Source organism: Manis javanica, chromosome 7 (genome assembly GCF_040802235.1).
Source record: "Manis javanica isolate MJ-LG chromosome 7, MJ_LKY, whole genome shotgun sequence".
Classification (NCBI taxonomy): domain Eukaryota; kingdom Metazoa; phylum Chordata; class Mammalia; order Pholidota; family Manidae; genus Manis; species Manis javanica.
In genome coordinates, this window is record NC_133162.1 from 127677548 (window position 1) to 127696063 (window position 18516).

General features: G+C 37.8%; 1 long non-coding RNA gene across 2 annotated transcripts in view; it reads right to left on the minus strand.

The window, feature by feature from the left end:
- Positions 1 to 18516, minus strand: part of LOC140850499 (uncharacterized) — a 291177-nt gene that overhangs the window by 257985 nt on the left and 14676 nt on the right. The window lies entirely within an intron of this gene.

Sequence of the window (18516 nt, forward strand, 5' to 3'; positions counted from 1 at the left end):
TAGTGGTTATGAGTATATTCAGACTGTGTCACCATCACCACTGTCCATGTACAGAACAGTCTCATCACCTTGAACAGAAACCCCGTGCCTAGTGGCAGTGACTCTCCACTGCCCTTCTCCCTCCAGCCCCTGGTGACCACCCATCTACTTTCTGCTGATTTGCCTACGCTGGCTTTTTCCTATAGATGAAAGCACAAGAATATGTGACCTTTTGTGGCTGGCTTCTTTCATTTAACGTTTCCAAGGTTCTTCCATGTTACACCAAGTATCAATACTTCATTTCTCTTTGTGGCTTAATAAAATTTCATTTTACTTTATATTTACTATTTTTTATCCATTCATCAATTGGTGGACATTTGGGTGTTTCCACTCTTCAGTTATTACAGATAATGCTGCCATAAACATTCATGTACAAATTTTTGTGTGGACATGTTTTCAGTTGGGTACATACATGGGAGTGAAATTGTTGAGTCATATGTTAACTATTTGAGGAAATGCCAAACCATTTTCTATAACAGCTGCAGCAGTTTACACACCCACCAGCAACACATGAGGGTTCTTTTTTGCATCCTCCTCAATACTCGTGTTTTCTGTGAAAGACAGTATGTATATTTTCATGAATATACAATAGGTATATTTTCATAAATGTATATTTTCTTTGGAGAAATGTGTGTTCAGATCTAGGCATTTGACCTTTTATCTGTCAATCTGAAATTTCCTCTTCAGCCTTAGTATGGTAATCTGCATGATAAAAACCCTGCTGTTCCCTTACCCTCAAAAAATGGCATGGCCCAAAACAATTTGTTCTTTTCTTTTGCTAATAACTTCCTTGCCCCACCCTCATTCCTATAGAAACCTTCCAATTTGTACTACTTCTCAGAGCATCTCTCTACTTGCTAGATGGGGTGCTGTCCAATTCATGAATTGCTTAATAAAGCCAATTAGATCTTCATATTTACTCAGCTGAATTTCAGTTTTTGGTCTGATAAAAACTTCATTATAGACAAAGTCCATATATTGTCCTTTGGGTACTACAAGTTTAACAAACTGGAACTTTTAACAGCAGGCAATGTTTTCCTCAACAACAAGGGCTAGAGTCTGTTCAGGGAATGAATTGGCTCTTTCTGAACCAGGCTTGAAAATCAGTCCCTGCCCAAACCATTCTCATGCATATCATGCGTTTTGTCCTCTGTGCAGTAGAAACCCAGCTGTCCCTAGAAGGCCAGTTTTTATGTCCATTTGTGCCATCTCAACTCCTTTTTTTGCCTGTTTGTCCTTACTGATAGGTTCTACCATGTCTAAGTTTGGCAATCCTCTATCTGCTGAGAAAATGCCAGGTTACAGACAAAAAGACCTTTTCTTTTTTTTTCAGTCATTCCAGAATGTGAATCTGATTTTCATCAAGTTGCTGTAGACTGTTTTACACTGTGCGGGCTGCACTTATGAGCCTATTTATGAGCAGCCCACACAGTATAAGTACCTAGAAAAGGAAAAAGTTTCTGAGTCTCTGGATTGAACTCTGCCATCATTTTTACGAAGTTGTGTTGGCTTTGAAGAAAAGGCAAAAACTATGTTTTCTCCCATGTTTGAAAAGTAACTTCGATAACAGTAAACATGAAATCAAAGAGAAGACTTTTGAGATTGAAGATATTTTAACTTCTGAAATCTCTGTTACTTGTCAAGCTGTGAAAGCTGTGGCACCATTACTGGAGACGGGCCCTTGGTCTTGTTGTGAGAATGAATTCAGGAAATGGTGCAAGAGCCATCGAGCTTTAAAAGTTTATTTGGAAAATAAGATTATAGAAAAAGGCAAGAGTACATGCCCAAGAGTTGGGGAGCAGGCAGGAGACATGGGAAGGAAACAATAAAGAGCCTTTTTATATGACGTGAGATGAATATTCACTAAGTGAGATGAGATTTCAAAGGGAACAGGTGGGGTCTTCCTGGAGTTCTGGTTTGCTCCACCCTCACTTTGGGCAGGAGAGTTTTTTACTATATTTAGTTCTCTTCAGAACTGTCATGGCCCTAGGAGGCATGATTTTTACTATGTTAATGATGGAGGGCATGTATTTTATGTTAATGAGTATAATATTTGGAGGTGAAATCAAGGTCAACTTTTCCATGTTGGAACCAGCCAGTTTTGGATAGCCTATTATCTATACCTTCACTCCCCATCCAGCCCCCAGAACAGCTTATACAGAATGTGTAGAATGTAAGCAAGCATCTGACTGATATCCCCCTCCCTCTCCCTGCTTATGTCTAGCTATCTACCCACTCTATCTAACAGCAGGATCCTTTCTTCTGAGTCATGGCAATGGGATGAATCATGGTGAAGCAAATGCAAGGCCACAGAAACCAGAATTCAATCAAGAAACGAACAAGAATCAGGCCCAGATTATAAATTCAGGATTGGAATATGACCACTGAAATAAAAAATAAAGCAGAAATAGTACAGCAGCACATGCTGTTTAAATCTGGTGATCAAAATTGGGAATAAAGTAGATCAGAATTAGATTTGAAGGTCAGGAACACAAAAGACAAAAGATAGATAGATGCTAAGTGAAGCCCCTTGGTTCAGGCTTTCTGGAAAAAAAGGCCTAAGGCCTTGAATAGACTCTTGAAAATCTCCTCTGTCATCTCTAGGCTGCAAGTACCCTAGTTGCTCAGTCTATCCACTTGCCTGTCTGTTGGAACCACCCTGAAAGAATGATATTGGGGAGGAAGAATTTTCCTCTATAAATAAGGTTCTTCTAGCCAGTCTAGGAACCAAACTGACATGAAGCAGATTAACAAGGAAGAAACAAAACAAAATGAAATTGTGCATATGGAGGCCAAATCATGAAGTTAAGACCCAAAGAAATGACCAAGGCAGGCAGCTTTTATACACTGTAGACAAAGAGACATAAATCTTTAAGGAGTTGACAGGACAAAAACTTAGGTTTGGGAGCTTCAATTAGTAAGGAATTCTAAACAACATTTGGGTGGTGTAGTAAAATTAGTAAAAGTAAGGTTTGTCTATATAGGCTTCTTTGTCTTTGAATTCTCTGTCTCTGACAATAAGGATGTCTGTCTACCTCCTAGTACAGGGAGGGCACCTTTCCCATACAAGATTTATTTTCTGGTTTTAAGGCAAGGGGTCAGAGAATTCCTCCTGCTTCTGCTGTTTCTCCAGTCATTTTAATTATAAGTAATCAATATATCAAAGTGACACATTTTGGGGCAGCCTGCCCTGGGCCCTCACAACAATAAAAATCTCTGAGACTAGTTCCACACACCAAAGTGGCCCAATCATGTTGACTAAAACAATACTTGAGAAAAAAGTCTGTAGTTAGGCCATCTTGTTCTGTTTATAGATATAGCCTGAATCTAAACTTTGTGTTTAAACTGTCTCAGTAGTAAAATTATTGATGTGTATAGCCGTGTAAGTAAACTTGTTCCTGTTGTCTCTAATTTTCATCTGAAGCCCCAAAAAACAGTGGCAAGAGCTCACATTATTGATATATTTGCTCAGGGGTCATCCAAAAAGATGCTCCAGAAACTGAACTCAGAAAAGAAAAGGAGGCAATGTTACGTATTCTAACAAAATTATAATAGGAAAGTTGTTCAGAGCATAGTACATTTTCTCTATGTGTTTCATGGTAGAATTCAGAAGACTCTTCACAAACACACAGCCCATCAAGCCGGATGATGTAAGAGCCTCAGAAGAATCTTTCAGGGAGGCTGGCTTGTTCACACCAAATTTGGTGGGGTACAGAGACTCTTACCTGGAAAAACTTACAGGAAAGATGCTGGCATTGACCTGACCTTGAAAACAGAGCAAGGAGAGAGGGTTGCTGCAAAAGTAGCCCACTCTTCTAGAGTTGAGCAATGACACAGTTCTCTGGTGGTCCAAGTGGACTATGATAGATAACCAGGTCTAAGTCAAAGACCCCAAACTAAAGAGTCTGTGTAGGATATACTGTTGAAGCAGCAGATGAGGAGCAATAGTAAGAAGCCACACAGAGACTACATTTTTTACACTAGGGACAGAACAAGTGTCTCACAAACAACTGGGCATCTGCCTTACACAGAGGTCTCCAAAGTCATACTAGCACTCCAGCCAACCAACAGTACATTTTCCATTCCACTCCTCTCCTCCCACCTCGCAATTCAGCACCCAGGTCTGGAAGAGGCTGAGGCAGCGCAGTGAGACAGGGGATTGGAAAGTGGAAGAGTAAGGCGGGGACAGAATGAGGAGGCCTATATGTGTCCTCTGGCCCCCTTCCACACTGCAGGTTCTGAGCCCAAGTCAGGCCCAAACTAGAGATAAATTATTTTTTATTTAAATAGAACACTTTTAAAGCTTGAAATAAGACTGTACATTAAAAACAGCACGAGGATGGGAGACATGCTGGAATTTACCTAGGTTTATCAAGGGTCAGAGAAAAATTCAAATAGCACAGATAAAAGGCAGTGGTGAGGAAAGAAAATAAGTTGCTTTCTGTTTGTACCATGTCCAGTTCAGTTCATGTAATGTTATAGGCTAAATTGTGTCCTACCAAATTCATATGTAATATGAACATAACTCAGAATGTGACTGTATTTGGAGGTAGGCCCTTAAAGAGTTCAGATGAAATGAGGCCATTAGGATAGGCCCTCACCCAGTCTGACTGGTGTCCTTATAAAAAGAGGAAATTTGCACCCATAAAGAGACACAGGGGCATGCCTGCACAGAGAGGCCACCCTGCGAAGAGGCAGCAAGAAGGCAGCTCTTCATCATGTTCCTGCAGCTGGGAAAGAAGAAAGTATATTCTGAGAGCTCAGTCTGATACCATTTGTTGAGAAGTTTCAGAAGGGAATGGCAATTAAGATACAGAACTTCATTTAAAGTCTCATCCTCGGCCTCTAAGATTTACTGCCTTAAAACTTCATGGGCAAATTGAAATCCTGATGACCTCATGTCTGGGCATCTCCATATGGATGCTCTACCAGCACCTTAATATTAGCTTCTATAAAACATCTCTTCTCCACCATCATTGTTTTATTCTCTCTACATTTTTTCATTTAGGTACTAGTGTGGTCAAGAAGAGTCAATGATATAACATTTGTTTGCCACAGTTAGAATGGTGCCTGGCGCGGCAGTCACTCTCTCAATCACTGGCATTTCCAACTTCCTAGTCACCCAATTAGAAACATAGCAGCAGCATCAACAACTCCCTTTTCTTGGCTTCCCACATTTAATCAGTTCCCATATCCTGCCAATCTTAGTTACTTCTAACTGATCTCCCTGCTTATAATCTGTCTCCCCTCCGTTAGACTAGATTATAGTGCTTTATTCTCTCTCTCTACTTCACATAGTAGTACAACACAATTTATTCAATTCAATTGTAGCTTTTGGCTATTAAATAACTATTTCCTCTAAAACCTCAGAAATAGTGTGGTTGACAGAAGTCAAAAGTAAAAACATAATGGGAAATTCCAAAAAATAAACATTTCGGGTATTTTATCTTCAAAAACTTACAACGCTCCAATGCTATCCCAGCTGTGGCACTACCTATTTCCAGACCATGCCCCCTCCCTTTAGTAAGAAGCACCCAACTGGGGAAAATCTTCACCAGCATACCCACTCCCCACTGACCACCAGCTAGACTACAATGGTGGTTCTTAGGCAGCTTCCCTGACAAGCGCCCACTCCACTTCAGCCAATGTCATTTGAATCCACAAACCCAATCCAATGGAAATGTTATTTGCTTTTAGAGGATATCCAGGTCATGGGCCTAAAGTAAATAAGCAAATTATCCACTGATTCTTATTCTTTGAATAAGAATCTTATTACTATAGGAAGTTTTACTTAACATACATTGCCAAAGAGGAAATTCTTCCTTTAGTAATATAAATTCATCTGGTGGAGCCATCATTCAGCAGTAATTGAGAATATCAAGTCCAAACCCCAATTCTCTATTTCTTTATGTATTAGATATATCATTAATTAATTGCCTGGCACAGCATAGTACTTATAGGTGCTGTGAGGGTACAAATTATGTGCAAGTCGTAGCCTCTGCTCTCAAAACCATGGAATAAGGTTAAAACAATAAAGGAATGTATAAGATATAGCTAAACTGTGTGTTTCAGTCTCAGTGCTAGAAAAGTTCAGAAGATACAGGGACGTCTTCTAATGTTAGGAGGAAGTTTCAACTTGGGCAAAAAAAGATATCTAATTCAAGGAAAGAATATCCACAATGAACGTGGCATTGAACACTAAAACACTGCATTTGCTCCTGGTTGATAGTTTCATTTTTCTCCTGAAGAACCCCAAGCTCAGCCTTGCACACTGAGCAAGAGCCCATGTCTGTATGTGACAATCCTTATACCTTCTTCCTTCTCCCACCTTTACCTTTCCATTTTCTATTCTGCTCAATTTTCCCCTCTGTCCTATTCCCTCATAAACAAGCTCTGGTGTAAGAAATTCAATCACGCCGAGGAAAAGAATCAGACAACATTGGTATGTTAGAGCTGGACGGACCCTTGGACATCATAATTACTCTCCCCTTCTTTCACTGTATGCAGTCAAGGACTTGCCATATTCTAACTACTGTTCAGTCACTTATTATTTCACACAAAAAAATCTAAGCCATCCTATCATATACAAAGCTCCCAGTAACTGTATTTCTGCAGTATTTCCCTTTTCCTTAAGGATCTTATCACCAGGCTCTTCTCCATGTAATCAGTTTAGACAAAATTGAGAAATGGACAAAATTGTCTTCTGTATTCCTAGACTCTTCATTCTTAGCCCAGGTTCCTCTTAAGTGACCAGCTCATTCTAGCTCCTCAAACATTTCTTACTTCCCTTATCAATAGTTATCGTTAGAGTCTCAGTCACCTTAACGTTTAATGGTCTATAACAGTGTAACTGTTCTCCTATATAAGGTATATTTTAACTGGAGTCAAAGTCTTATGTTAAAAATAAAGGTCAAGCCTATTTCAACATCAGTCAAGGAGGATTTGGGGAACCCTAAGACTTTAGTAAGAATCACATCTGAAGAGACATTTTATAGTTAACACCTGCTTTACCTACCTTCAAGTAATACAGATAATATACTTAAATAAAAGCTACTACTGAATATTGACATAACAAGGTATAAGGAAAACTAATCTACTGCATTAAAAAGTGTGCCAGCTTTTTACAATACAAAAAAAAATAATGGATTGCCTCCCCGTTCCACAGCTACGCTTTATTGTCTGCCCTGAAAAAAATGGAGCTGGAATGTTGAAATATTTCTTCTTTGCAGTGAGTACAATGTTAGCTCTGTCAGTATAAGAAACTAGAGAGTCACTACAAGAGGAGCAAGTCTTCTCTTCCTAATGGTGGTGTTTTACATTTGCTTCTTCTTGTTCTTATCTCATGGTTGCCAGCTTTATATACGGTATTCATCTAGTGGCACTCACCTCCATCAAGTTTCAGCGGCACTCATATGGATTGCATCTCGTAAAGTTTCAATGGCATCTTTACTGATAGCTTCCCAATGAGTCTCACTGGTGTCCAAGAAGTCATCTTCCCAGCCTGCATTGTAGAGGGGTGCTTCCTGCCTGTACAGAATCTGTAGATCAGTTCTGGCCTGGGCAACCCAGCAAAATTATCTGCAGGCCAATGCTCCACAGCCAAACTTTCTCCAGCATGGATGGAATCTCAGCCTTGGGAGGAGGACTCTTTTCTACATCTGCTCCTTCCTAGTGTATCCTCCCCGAGACCTAGGGTATTCTTGAGAGATCTTCAGAGGTCACCACCTGTTATCATTAATAATTCTTTATATTAAAATTTCTCTATTCAAATTAGTATATGGTATCTGTCTCCTGACTGCACTGTGACTTACATAAGAGCGGGGGGAAAAAGATCTCCAAACCTGAGGAATAACTCTTCAGAGTATTTGTTTAAAAACCCAAAGTATGCAAAGAATTAGAGAGATAGTTTGACTTTCTGCCAGAGTAATCTACTGCAAATAAGTCTAATATATTAGTTACAATAGATAAGATAAAAAGGAAGAAAGGCAATAAGGATTCAAATCCTAGAACAATAGAGTCTCCTATTAAACCTGCAATTAAAAATAAAATAAACAAAATAAAATTTCAAGCCTAAATATACAAGGACCTTAATCAATGTCAAGTTTCAGTATTGTGCCCAAATGAATATCTTCTGTATTCAGTTTCAAAAATTCCCATGGAAATGGGAAAGTGGGACCATGACTACCTAAGCTTTTTTGTTATTGTTGAGGTATGATTGCCATGTCACAACATATTAGTTCCAGGTGCACAGCATAAGAATTCAAGATTTGTATGTATTGTGAAATGATCACCACAATAAGTCTAGTTAACATCCCATTCTACACAGTTACAAAATTTTTTCTTGTGATGAGAAATTTTAAGATATTCTCTTAGCAACTTTTTAACATTCAATACAGTATTGTTAACTATAGTCATCATGATGTATACTACATCTCTATGACTTCCTTATTTTATAACTGGAAGTTTCCACCTTTTGACCCCCTTCACGCATTTCTCTTGACCTCCACCCCTTACCTCTGGCAACTACTAATCTGTGCTCTGTATCGATGAGCTCAATTTTGTTTTGTGTTGTAACATGTAAGTGAGATCACATGGTGTTTGCCTCTGTCTCATTTTACTTAGCATCATGCCCTTGAGGTCCATCCATGTTCTTGCAAATGGCAAGATTTCATTGCATATATATATATATATATATATATATATATATATATATATATATACCACACCTTCTTCATCCATTCATCCATCAATAGACACATATATCTTGGCTATTGTAAATACTGCTGCAATGAACATAGGGGTGCAGATAACTTTTTGAGTTAGTGTTTTCATTTTCTTACCTGAAGTGAAATTGCTGGATCATATGGCAGTTCTATTTTTAATTTTCTGAGGAACCTCCATACAGTTTTCCATAATGGCCGCACCAATTTACATTCTCAACAATCGTGCACACGGTTTCTTTTTTTTCACATCCTCACTAGCAATTCTTATTTCTTGTCTTTTTTATAATAGCTATTCAAGCAAGTATGAGGTGATATCTCATTGTGGCTTTTATTTGCATTTTACTGATGTTTAGTGATGTTGTGTACATTTTCATGTACTTGTTGGTCATCTGTATGTCTTCTTTGGAAAGATGTCTATTGAGATCCTCTGCCCATTTTTCTAGTCAGATTATTTGCTTTATTTTGCTATTGAGTTGTGTGAGTTCTTTGTGTATTTTGGATTACATGATTTGTAAACATTTTCTCCCATTCAGAAAGTTGCCTTTTCATTTTGTTGATGGTTTCTTTGCTGTGAAGAGGCTTTTTGGTTTGATGTAGTCCCACATGTTTATTTTTGCTTTTGTTGCCTTTGCTTTTGGTGTCAAATCCAAAAAATCATCAAGACAATGTCAAAGAGCTTACTGCCTACGTTTACTTCTAAGAGTTTTATGGTTTAATTAGGCATTATATATTTATTTTCTGCAAAATATTAACACAAAATGGGCTACAAACCAGACATGTTGGAAGTATAAGATCTGCAGTAATGATATTTTGTGCATACTATTCAGACTCCCACTCTTTTAGTGGTAGCACATGAGAATCATACCTGTCTCATGGGGTGTTGTAAAGATCAGTACCTAGGACAGTGCTTGCCATGTAGCAAGTTCTCCAAAAGGCCTTTTTTTTCCTGTAGTTAATGCAGTTATTCATGATTCCTTTTTTACTGTAAGTATTATATCAAGAAGATATTAGTTGCTAGTAACATAAAATCCAATTCAAACTAGCTTCAACAATAAGAAAGGACTTTAGGAAATATATAATAAGAAAGTCAAGAGGCAGAGGGAGATTCAAAGTTGGTTGATCCAGTGGCTCAGCAACATCATTAAAGACCCATATTTGTCCATCACTTCTTGGACATCCCAAGGTTGTGGCTTATCCTATGGCTGAAGCCTTTTGTAGATTTGGGCTGACTGCCAGCCGTAATGAGGTCTGTGCATCACTGTTTCCTCTCAGTGGGAAAGTGAGCTCTACTCTAAACAAGAGTACTGGGATTCACTGAGATTAAAATATGGATCACATCATCTACATTTGCCCTCTTACAGCACTAAACTATGTTTTCTACCTTTATCTTGCATCTACCTACCACTTCAGCATTTTATTAAAAATAAAAATAATAATAATAATAAAGGGAGAAATGTGGGATCCACATATAAATCAAGTATAAAAATCAAACGAATATTCATATTTGACCTGATTGTTTATAGTTCATAATGATTGATCAAAACCGAAAGTTTCTGTGATGACTGCCCTTGCACTGTTCACCATGTAGGAATTTATTCACTATGTAAGAATTCGTTCACCATGTAAGAACTTGTTCGTTATGCTTCAGAAGATTGGAGACTGACGAGAATTAGGCTTGAGATGGATTAATGATTGTACATTGAGCATTGAGCCCCCTATACTTAATTTTATTGTTGTTAACAACCATTTGATCAATAAATATGAGAGATGTCCTCTCAAAAAAAAAAATATGGATCACATACTCACCCCTAAGCCAATAGAAAAGCCCAGGGACTTTGTAATACGTTGACTGTCTTAAACCAATCCTAGCTCACAAATGGATCAGGGGTGGAGTTAGCTTCCTAATTAGCACATAGGCTACAAGGAAGAAGAGGAAAGGCAATATGAATGTTGTATAGATGAAGAAAAAGATATTGCTTAAATAATTTAATTTCCCTCTGTTGGGTTTCCTGCAATACTTGTATAAAATTCACACTATAACTTTATAGACTGAAAAAATATAACAAGGAATACAACAAAAAGATATCTTATATTGTCTCACCAAATGCTTAGTGTTTTAAATGCTTTACATATACTGATTCATTCAATCCTAAAAACTATCAGAAGATTCAGGCAAGGAGCTATTCAAGAATGAATCAGGATCTGGGACCTAGGCAATGACTCCACCACCAATGTGCCTAACTCGCCTGTTAGAATGCCTGTCAAGAAAGAGGTAATTTTTTCCTCTTATGGCAAATTTTGCTACAGAAAATGCCATGGAACTTGGTTCCATGGCTCCCTCTCCCCTTAGTTGATCAGTAGAGAGCAACTGATGAATGAAAGACTAATGAATAAATAACTGACATGGGAAAGAGGTATTCTTAGAAAGTGTTTTCCCCATTCAAACAATATTTTAAAACATGAAACTCAATGACAAGAGAAAAGACAAAGCACACAGGTCTTACTCTAATGTAATAATTAGAAAAAGTTTGCCAGTTGCACCCCACTCAGCTTCTAAACCTTAAAAGCATCCTCAAATAATAAAGTCAGAGATAGTCAAGCACTTTGGAGCGAGGATCTCTAATGTCAGTAGAAATCTGTCAACACCATCAATCAGCTGCTCAATATTGAGAAAATCAGTCTCTTTGAGTCTCACTTTCTTCTTTTTTGAAGTGAAGGGATTCAACCAGATTATCTAAAGAATAGCAGGTGTACACTCACACACAAACATGATTACTCCAACACTCCTAGCACTACCTCAAGCTTTCCCCCTCAAAAAGATAGCTTGTGATTTTACTTAGAACTCATGTTTATTGAATCTTTCATCTTGGCTCTGGTATGCTTCCAAATATGAACAAATTAAAAGGGAATTTAACTTGTAAAAAAAAAGAGAGAATAAATAAAACACAAGGAACCTTGAAATCTCTCTGTGAGCTTCACCCAGTTAATCCTCCCAACATACTCCTGGAGTCAAGCCAAGCAGTTTTCAAAGGGCAGATCTCTTTGAAAGTCTGACTTATTTTATTAAAGCCATATAAAAACCCAGAGTTTATAGATTATCCTTTCTGTGTTTCCCTCTTTTCTCTTTTCCTCTCTAATTTCTTTCTTGCTGTCATTGTGTGTTATAGGTTATAGAAAGGCTAACATGTTTTTTATTTCCTCATTTATACAGAATTATAGGTGTGAACTATTAATCCTGCTAATGCTAGAAACTGTATCAGGACTAAATTACTGTACTATGTGTGCTTACATAGAAAATTATTGATGACCTTAAGCATAGCACAGCAATTTCAATTTCATTAATTCATAAATCCAAAAGAAATATGTTTCAGGTGATACAAACTTGTTTTCTACCATTTATAAATTCTGGATCTCTGTGAGGAAGCCAAGTAATTTCCATTTTCTTTATTCTAATAGCTAAACCACTTTTCTGGGTCTCTCAGTTTAGAAAGAAAATTCCTGTGAGGCTCATTCTTTTAGCTGGTGGTTCTCATTAACCTTAGGCAGGAGAAATCCCAATACACAGACCAAAATAAAATGGCTATTTGGCAATAAACTAAATGTATTGCTACCTTGGCTGCTGACAGAGAAGTAGAATGTATACCTGCAACAACCTTTCAATAGTGAATTGCTTTCATTCCCTGATGAAATTTTATCAACTTATAGACATTTTTTATGGAGATGTAGATAGCTCACCTTGTACCCTGTAGAAAGTATCATGGGTTTTTTTTTAATGAGACTTACTTTGCTATACATAACAGATTAGAAAGGAAAAAATTGAACATCAGCAGAACAAAAAGGCATCCTACAGTATGGGAGAATTTATTCATAAATGACTCATCTGATTAGGAGTTAACACCAAAATATATAAAGAACTCATATGCCTTAACACCCAAAAAACAAATAAACTGATTAAAAAATGAGCAGAGGACCTGAACAGACATTCCTCCAAAGAAATACAAATGGCCAACAGGCACATGAAAAGATGTGCCACATTGTAATTATCAGGGAAATGCAAATTAAAACCACAAATCAGATACCATCTCACACCATTTAGAATGGCCACTATCCAAAAGACAAGAAATAACAAATGCTGGAGAGGATGCAGACAAATGGGAACTCTCTTATACTGTTGGTAGGAATGTAAATTGGAGCAACTGCTATGGAAAGCAGTATAGAGGTTCCTCAAAAAAACTAAAAATAGAAATACCAATTGATCCAATAATTCCATTTCTAGGAATTTACTCAAAGAAAACAAAATCCCTTACTCAAAAAGATATATTCACCCCTATGTTTATTGGTGCACTATTTGTAAGAGCCAAGATATGGAAGCAACCTAAGTGCCCATCAAGGATGAATGGATAAAGAAGATGTAGTATATATACAATGGAATATTATTCAGCCATAAAAAGAAAACAAATCCTGCCATTTGCAGCAACATGGATGGATCTACAGGGTATCATGCTCAGTGAAATAACCCATCTTCTTGTTTCTCCAATTATACCATTCTTACATGCCCATCCTAAGACCAAATTGGTAGGTATTGAGCATGGATTGGAGGTGATATATTTTCACTTCATTAACTTCTCATCAGTCTGAAGCTTTCAAAATTGGGCACAAGAAGGAACAAAAATTGGTAGGGAAAATACCTGAATTTCTTTTCACCTCCTCTAAAATTCCATGCTATCAGTGAATGAGGGAATCTTTATTAGATGAAGTTCCCTACCATGGACATTCCAGCTGCACTATAGTAAAGTTGTTAAAAGCACAGACATTGAAGACAGATACCTTGGTTTCTACTTACTAGTTATGTGTACTTGGTTAAGTTGGTTAAGTTCTTGATGCCTCAGTTTTTGTGTCAATCAAAGAGTACCTTCTTCAGAGGGTACTTAGAAGGATTAAATGAAGTGATAAAGTAATAAGTATTTTAGCTTTAAAGTATTAAGTGTAAAGTACTTAGAACTGTTCCAGGCCCACAGTAAATGCTACATAGGTATTGGTCATTATCCTCTCATCTGAGAGTTTAATGCCCTTTCAACATTCCCAAGCAGTGGTCATTCATCTTATGCCTGATTTTTCTCAGCAACAGTGAACTGATTACCTGCCAAGGGACCTGCCTCATCTTCTTATTATTGAATGTTAATCTTTCTGTAGTGAACCAAAATTTGTTTTCCTTGTAGTTCCTCCTTACTGGACTGAGGTCTACCTTGAAGCTAGACAGAAGAATTTAACTGATATTTCAATACTGTTACTGACTTCTCATTTTCTTTAAACTAAACATCCTCATTCTGACAATCATGCACACGTAATATGGATGAGTATTTAGTAACTGGTTTGTCTATGGCCTTCTTTAAGACTGGTACCCAGGAAGTTGCGTCTGAAAGCAGGACTTGTCCTTCCCTCATTGTAGAGGAAATTCTAAGGTCCCATTCATCTTGAAATTTTTTAGCATCCCCAGATTACCACCTCAAGTAAAATTCTTGAGTCATTTTTGTATGAATGCTACTAAATTGCATCTCATCATCCCCTTTTTGGGCCTATGTATTCTTTCCTGTTTTTGTTGTTGTTTATTTGTAGGATGATGGTAGAGATGGGAGTAGTAACTAGACAACTTTATAATTAATCCTGTTGGCATCAGCCTACAGCTTCAGATTATCAAGATATTTCTGGATTTTTGTTCTATCAATCTTATTTTCACCATATACCACTAAGAGTCCTCTTTCATGTGACAGCCAAAAATATGTAGCCATCATATGATGAGGAGGACAGAATGCTGGGAAAGCCAGAGTCTTACTTTTACCCCTCTTCTCAAAAATAATAAGTCGAAGGTACTTTTAGACTCTCAGTCTATCTGTATAACTCATAGATCTACTGTTTAAGGATAGATGCCAAGAATACTAAACTGTACTTACCTATCATCAAGACTATAAATAATCTTCTACAACAGTAAAAAGCACATTAATATTTTTAGAAAAATTTTACTTATAAGACTATGGAAGCAAGCAAAATGGCACAAGTTTAGCCTAAAAGAAATCACAGTGAATTTACTGAGAATGTAGAAAAAGCTATAAAATACATGTTTAACACTTGATCCTTTTGCTTGTTTCGGTTCCTGGATGTCTACGCATCTCTTTCATGGTTGCTCCAGCTCTGAGAACTCTCTGCCCACACAGCCCCTTGCATGTATTTCTGCTCTTGTCCGTGGCAACAAGCAGAAGAAAATGTTGTTTGCCTGTCTGTCTCTTCCTTAAGGTCTATGAACTCCTTAAGGGCAAGAAAAAGCATTTAAAAATCCCTACATCCAGGACAACTTAATACATACTAGATAAGAAAAGTTTATTAAATAAATAATTGAGCAAGCATGCTAACTACCTGTTCCTATTGACATAAGGCAGTCATTAACTTAGATTACAGCTTAAATACAAGAATTCTAAGGTGTATTTTCCTTCCCTACCTCCTCCCTACTTCCACCAAATCTCCTTCCCCCATTCACTATAGCCAGGAAATTCACTTCATTAACTTCTCATCAGTCTGAAGCTTTCAAAATTGGGCACAAGAAGGAACAAAAATTGGTAGGAAAAATACCTGAATTTCTTTTCACCTCCTCTAAAATTCCATGCTATCAGTGAATGAGGGAATCTTTATTAGATGAAGTGCCCTACCATGGACATCCCACCTGCACTACACTAAAGTTGTTAAAAGCACAGACATTGAAGACAGATACTTTGGTTTCCACTTACTAGCTATGTGTACTCGGTAAGTGGGGGCACCTTTAATTCTACAACTCTTTAAGACATAAAATGCAAGTATGCCCACTGGAGAAGCAACTCTTTGGCATAAATTTATGTTAGGTTCTAAATTAGTGATATAAGCTACTCCCCCCAGTGCAGAGATTAGGGTGTTAGCAGAAAAAAGAACACCCAACATCCCTACAGGTCCCAGCCCTACTTTGGCCATGGGCCAATAAAAATCCTGGTGCATCAGCCCACCAGCAAGTAGAGGCTAGAAAATTCTGCTGCTCTCTAAATCCTATGCCTGGAACATGGATTCCTCCTACACGTGCCCATATGATCATCTGAACCAAGTTTATCAATCAAACACCTACTCCATGCAGCCCAGCTGCCTAACTAGCTTCTTGGCCAGAGCTGTAGGCACTTGGGTCCCCTCCTGAAAGAAGCAGCCTATCCCTGAATCCCAGTCAGCAATAAAGGCCCTGGCTTTCTTGCCATCTGCTTTCACCAAGGAACACTGCTTTCCAGGACTTGTCAGGGAGGCCTTTCACCCAGACCTACCCTGAGTTAAACTTTGCTGTTCCACGATGGGACATGTCACTGTCTTCATTAAGATCAGCAACCCTTTGGCCATTCACCTCTTCCTGGATGGAGACCTGACTTTGGCCTCCCATCCAATATTTTGGACTTGGAGCTCTGTGCCACCACCCCCAACTCCCTCCTGCCTTCATTGTATGCTAACTTATGCCACTATTGGCTTGGTACCAGTTTACTCCTTCCTCCCCTGCAGGAACCTTAGCATTTCTATCTGCCCTGGTCACATGGTTTATTACTCTGAGAGGAATAAAGGAAGGGGAGGTTATAGGAAAAGGAACCACTAAAGACAACAAAGATAAAACCTCTCATTGGCCTCATGTGTTTCACCTAGAGTCAGAACTAGTTAGTGTCATAGGTTTTAAATTCCATGCACTCGGACAGAATTTTCCTCAAAAAGCATCTCTAACTATAGCTCTTCTGTCTTAGCCTCAAGACCCTCACGCAAGCAGTGGGCCACCAGTTTGGGGCCCAATATCCAGTACTACCAGCAAGTTCTGCTGGAGCTTGTACATCAGCCAAGCTCACATGCCAAAGTAAGTAGAAGAGGGAAGGGACACAGAATGAAGAGAACAAAGGGGGATTCCAAGTTAAGATCTCAGCATTACTTTTTTTTTTGTATCACTAATCTACAATTTTACATGAGGAACATTATGTTCACTAGACTCCCTCCATCTCCAACTCCCCCCAACATACCCCATTACAGTCACTGTCCATCTGTGTAGTAAGATGCTATAGAATCTCTATTTGTCTTCTCTGTGTTGTACAGCCCTCCCCGTGACTCCCCCAACATTATACATGCTAATCATGGTGCCCCCTTCCTTTTTTTTTCTCTCCCCCCCTTTTCCCTCCCTTCCCACCCATCCTCCCCTTTCCCTTTGGTAACTGTTAGTCCATTCTTGGGTTCTGTGAGTCTTCTGCTGTTTTGCTCCTTCAGTATTTTTCTTTGTTCTTATACTCCACAGATGAGTGAAATCATTTGGTACTTGTCTTTCTCTGCCTGGCTTATTTCACTGAGCATAATACCCTCTAGCTCCATCCATGTTGTTGCAAATGGTAGGATTTGTTTTCTTCTTATGGCTGAATAGTATTCCATTGTGTATATGTACCAAATCTTTATCCATTCATCTGCTGATGGACACTTAGGTTGCTTCCATTTCTTGGCTATTGTAAATAGTCAGCACTACTTTTTTTTTAAAGCTGTGTTTTTAAAATCCTGCTCATGCAAAAATGTAAAGTCTTGATAAGAAGGTTTTCCTTTCACTGTGGCTATATGACATTTTTGTTTTATTTTGCTTTATTTATGGTATTAGATAAGTTTCAATTTTCCATTGCACATAAGTTGAATGTTTGATATCAGTAAAATAGTTATAAAGCACCAAGATGCTAAAGAAATTAATACTTCATTACATGTTAGAGAGTAAATGGAATGTTTTTAGTCATAAGCTTATTCATCATTTTAGATACTTTCAGAATTGTTTCCTTTTTATAGAATAATTTCATAAAAAGTAAAAACTATCTTGGGCTTATTTAACACCTAATTTAAAAGAGGGCAGCATTCTAAAGTGGAAAAGAAACTAGACTGAGAATCAGAAGTTCTAAATTCTAGTCCACTATGGAATTTCGGGTAAGGTCTCAGACGCATCTACACAATGCAGGAAAGGAGCAAGGAGACTGAATTTTTTTTGTTACAGTCTTTTTCCTGTTCAATAACAATATGCTGAGACTACAGTACAGTGAAAAAGATGCACTTGGATTCAAAGACTCAGCTGCCTTTAACTTTCTTTGTGACTGAGCATTTACCCTCCCATTTCTTCACCTGTAATAAAAAGAAAATGAAACAGATGGTGTCTAAGGACATTTCCAGCTCTAAAATTTATAACAAAGAAAAATATCTGTGGTGCTTATGCTGCCTTCCATTTGCATGTAAAACTTGACGTTTTGCTCCAAGTAGCCTAAGAAGAATACATGCATTTGTAAAGCACTTCCCGAGTGTGCTGGAACATACACTCATCCACATGAACAGTAAACCTTAGTTCCCAAGAAGAAAGCTGTCTTAAAAGCCTTTTTTTGCTTCATGGTTCTTCTAAGTACCTGAGGTCAGGTTCTGGAATCCATGTAGGCCATGAAGCAAAGACAGCTATAGTCAAATCTAGTTTATTAATACTCTTATGTTAAAAAATGACTTCTTCAAAGCCAAAAAAAAAAGCCATTTATTAATTAAACTTACTTTTAAACTTTCTTTCATGAAAATGTGCTTAATCCAAAAATATTTTTTTATTTACAATTTCTGGGTTTTTGTTAAAATACCCTAACTATTCACGGAAAGTATCTTTGCTTCAAAAGGAAGTCAGAGCTACAGTCACGGGTGGTTTACAGAAATTTTTTGG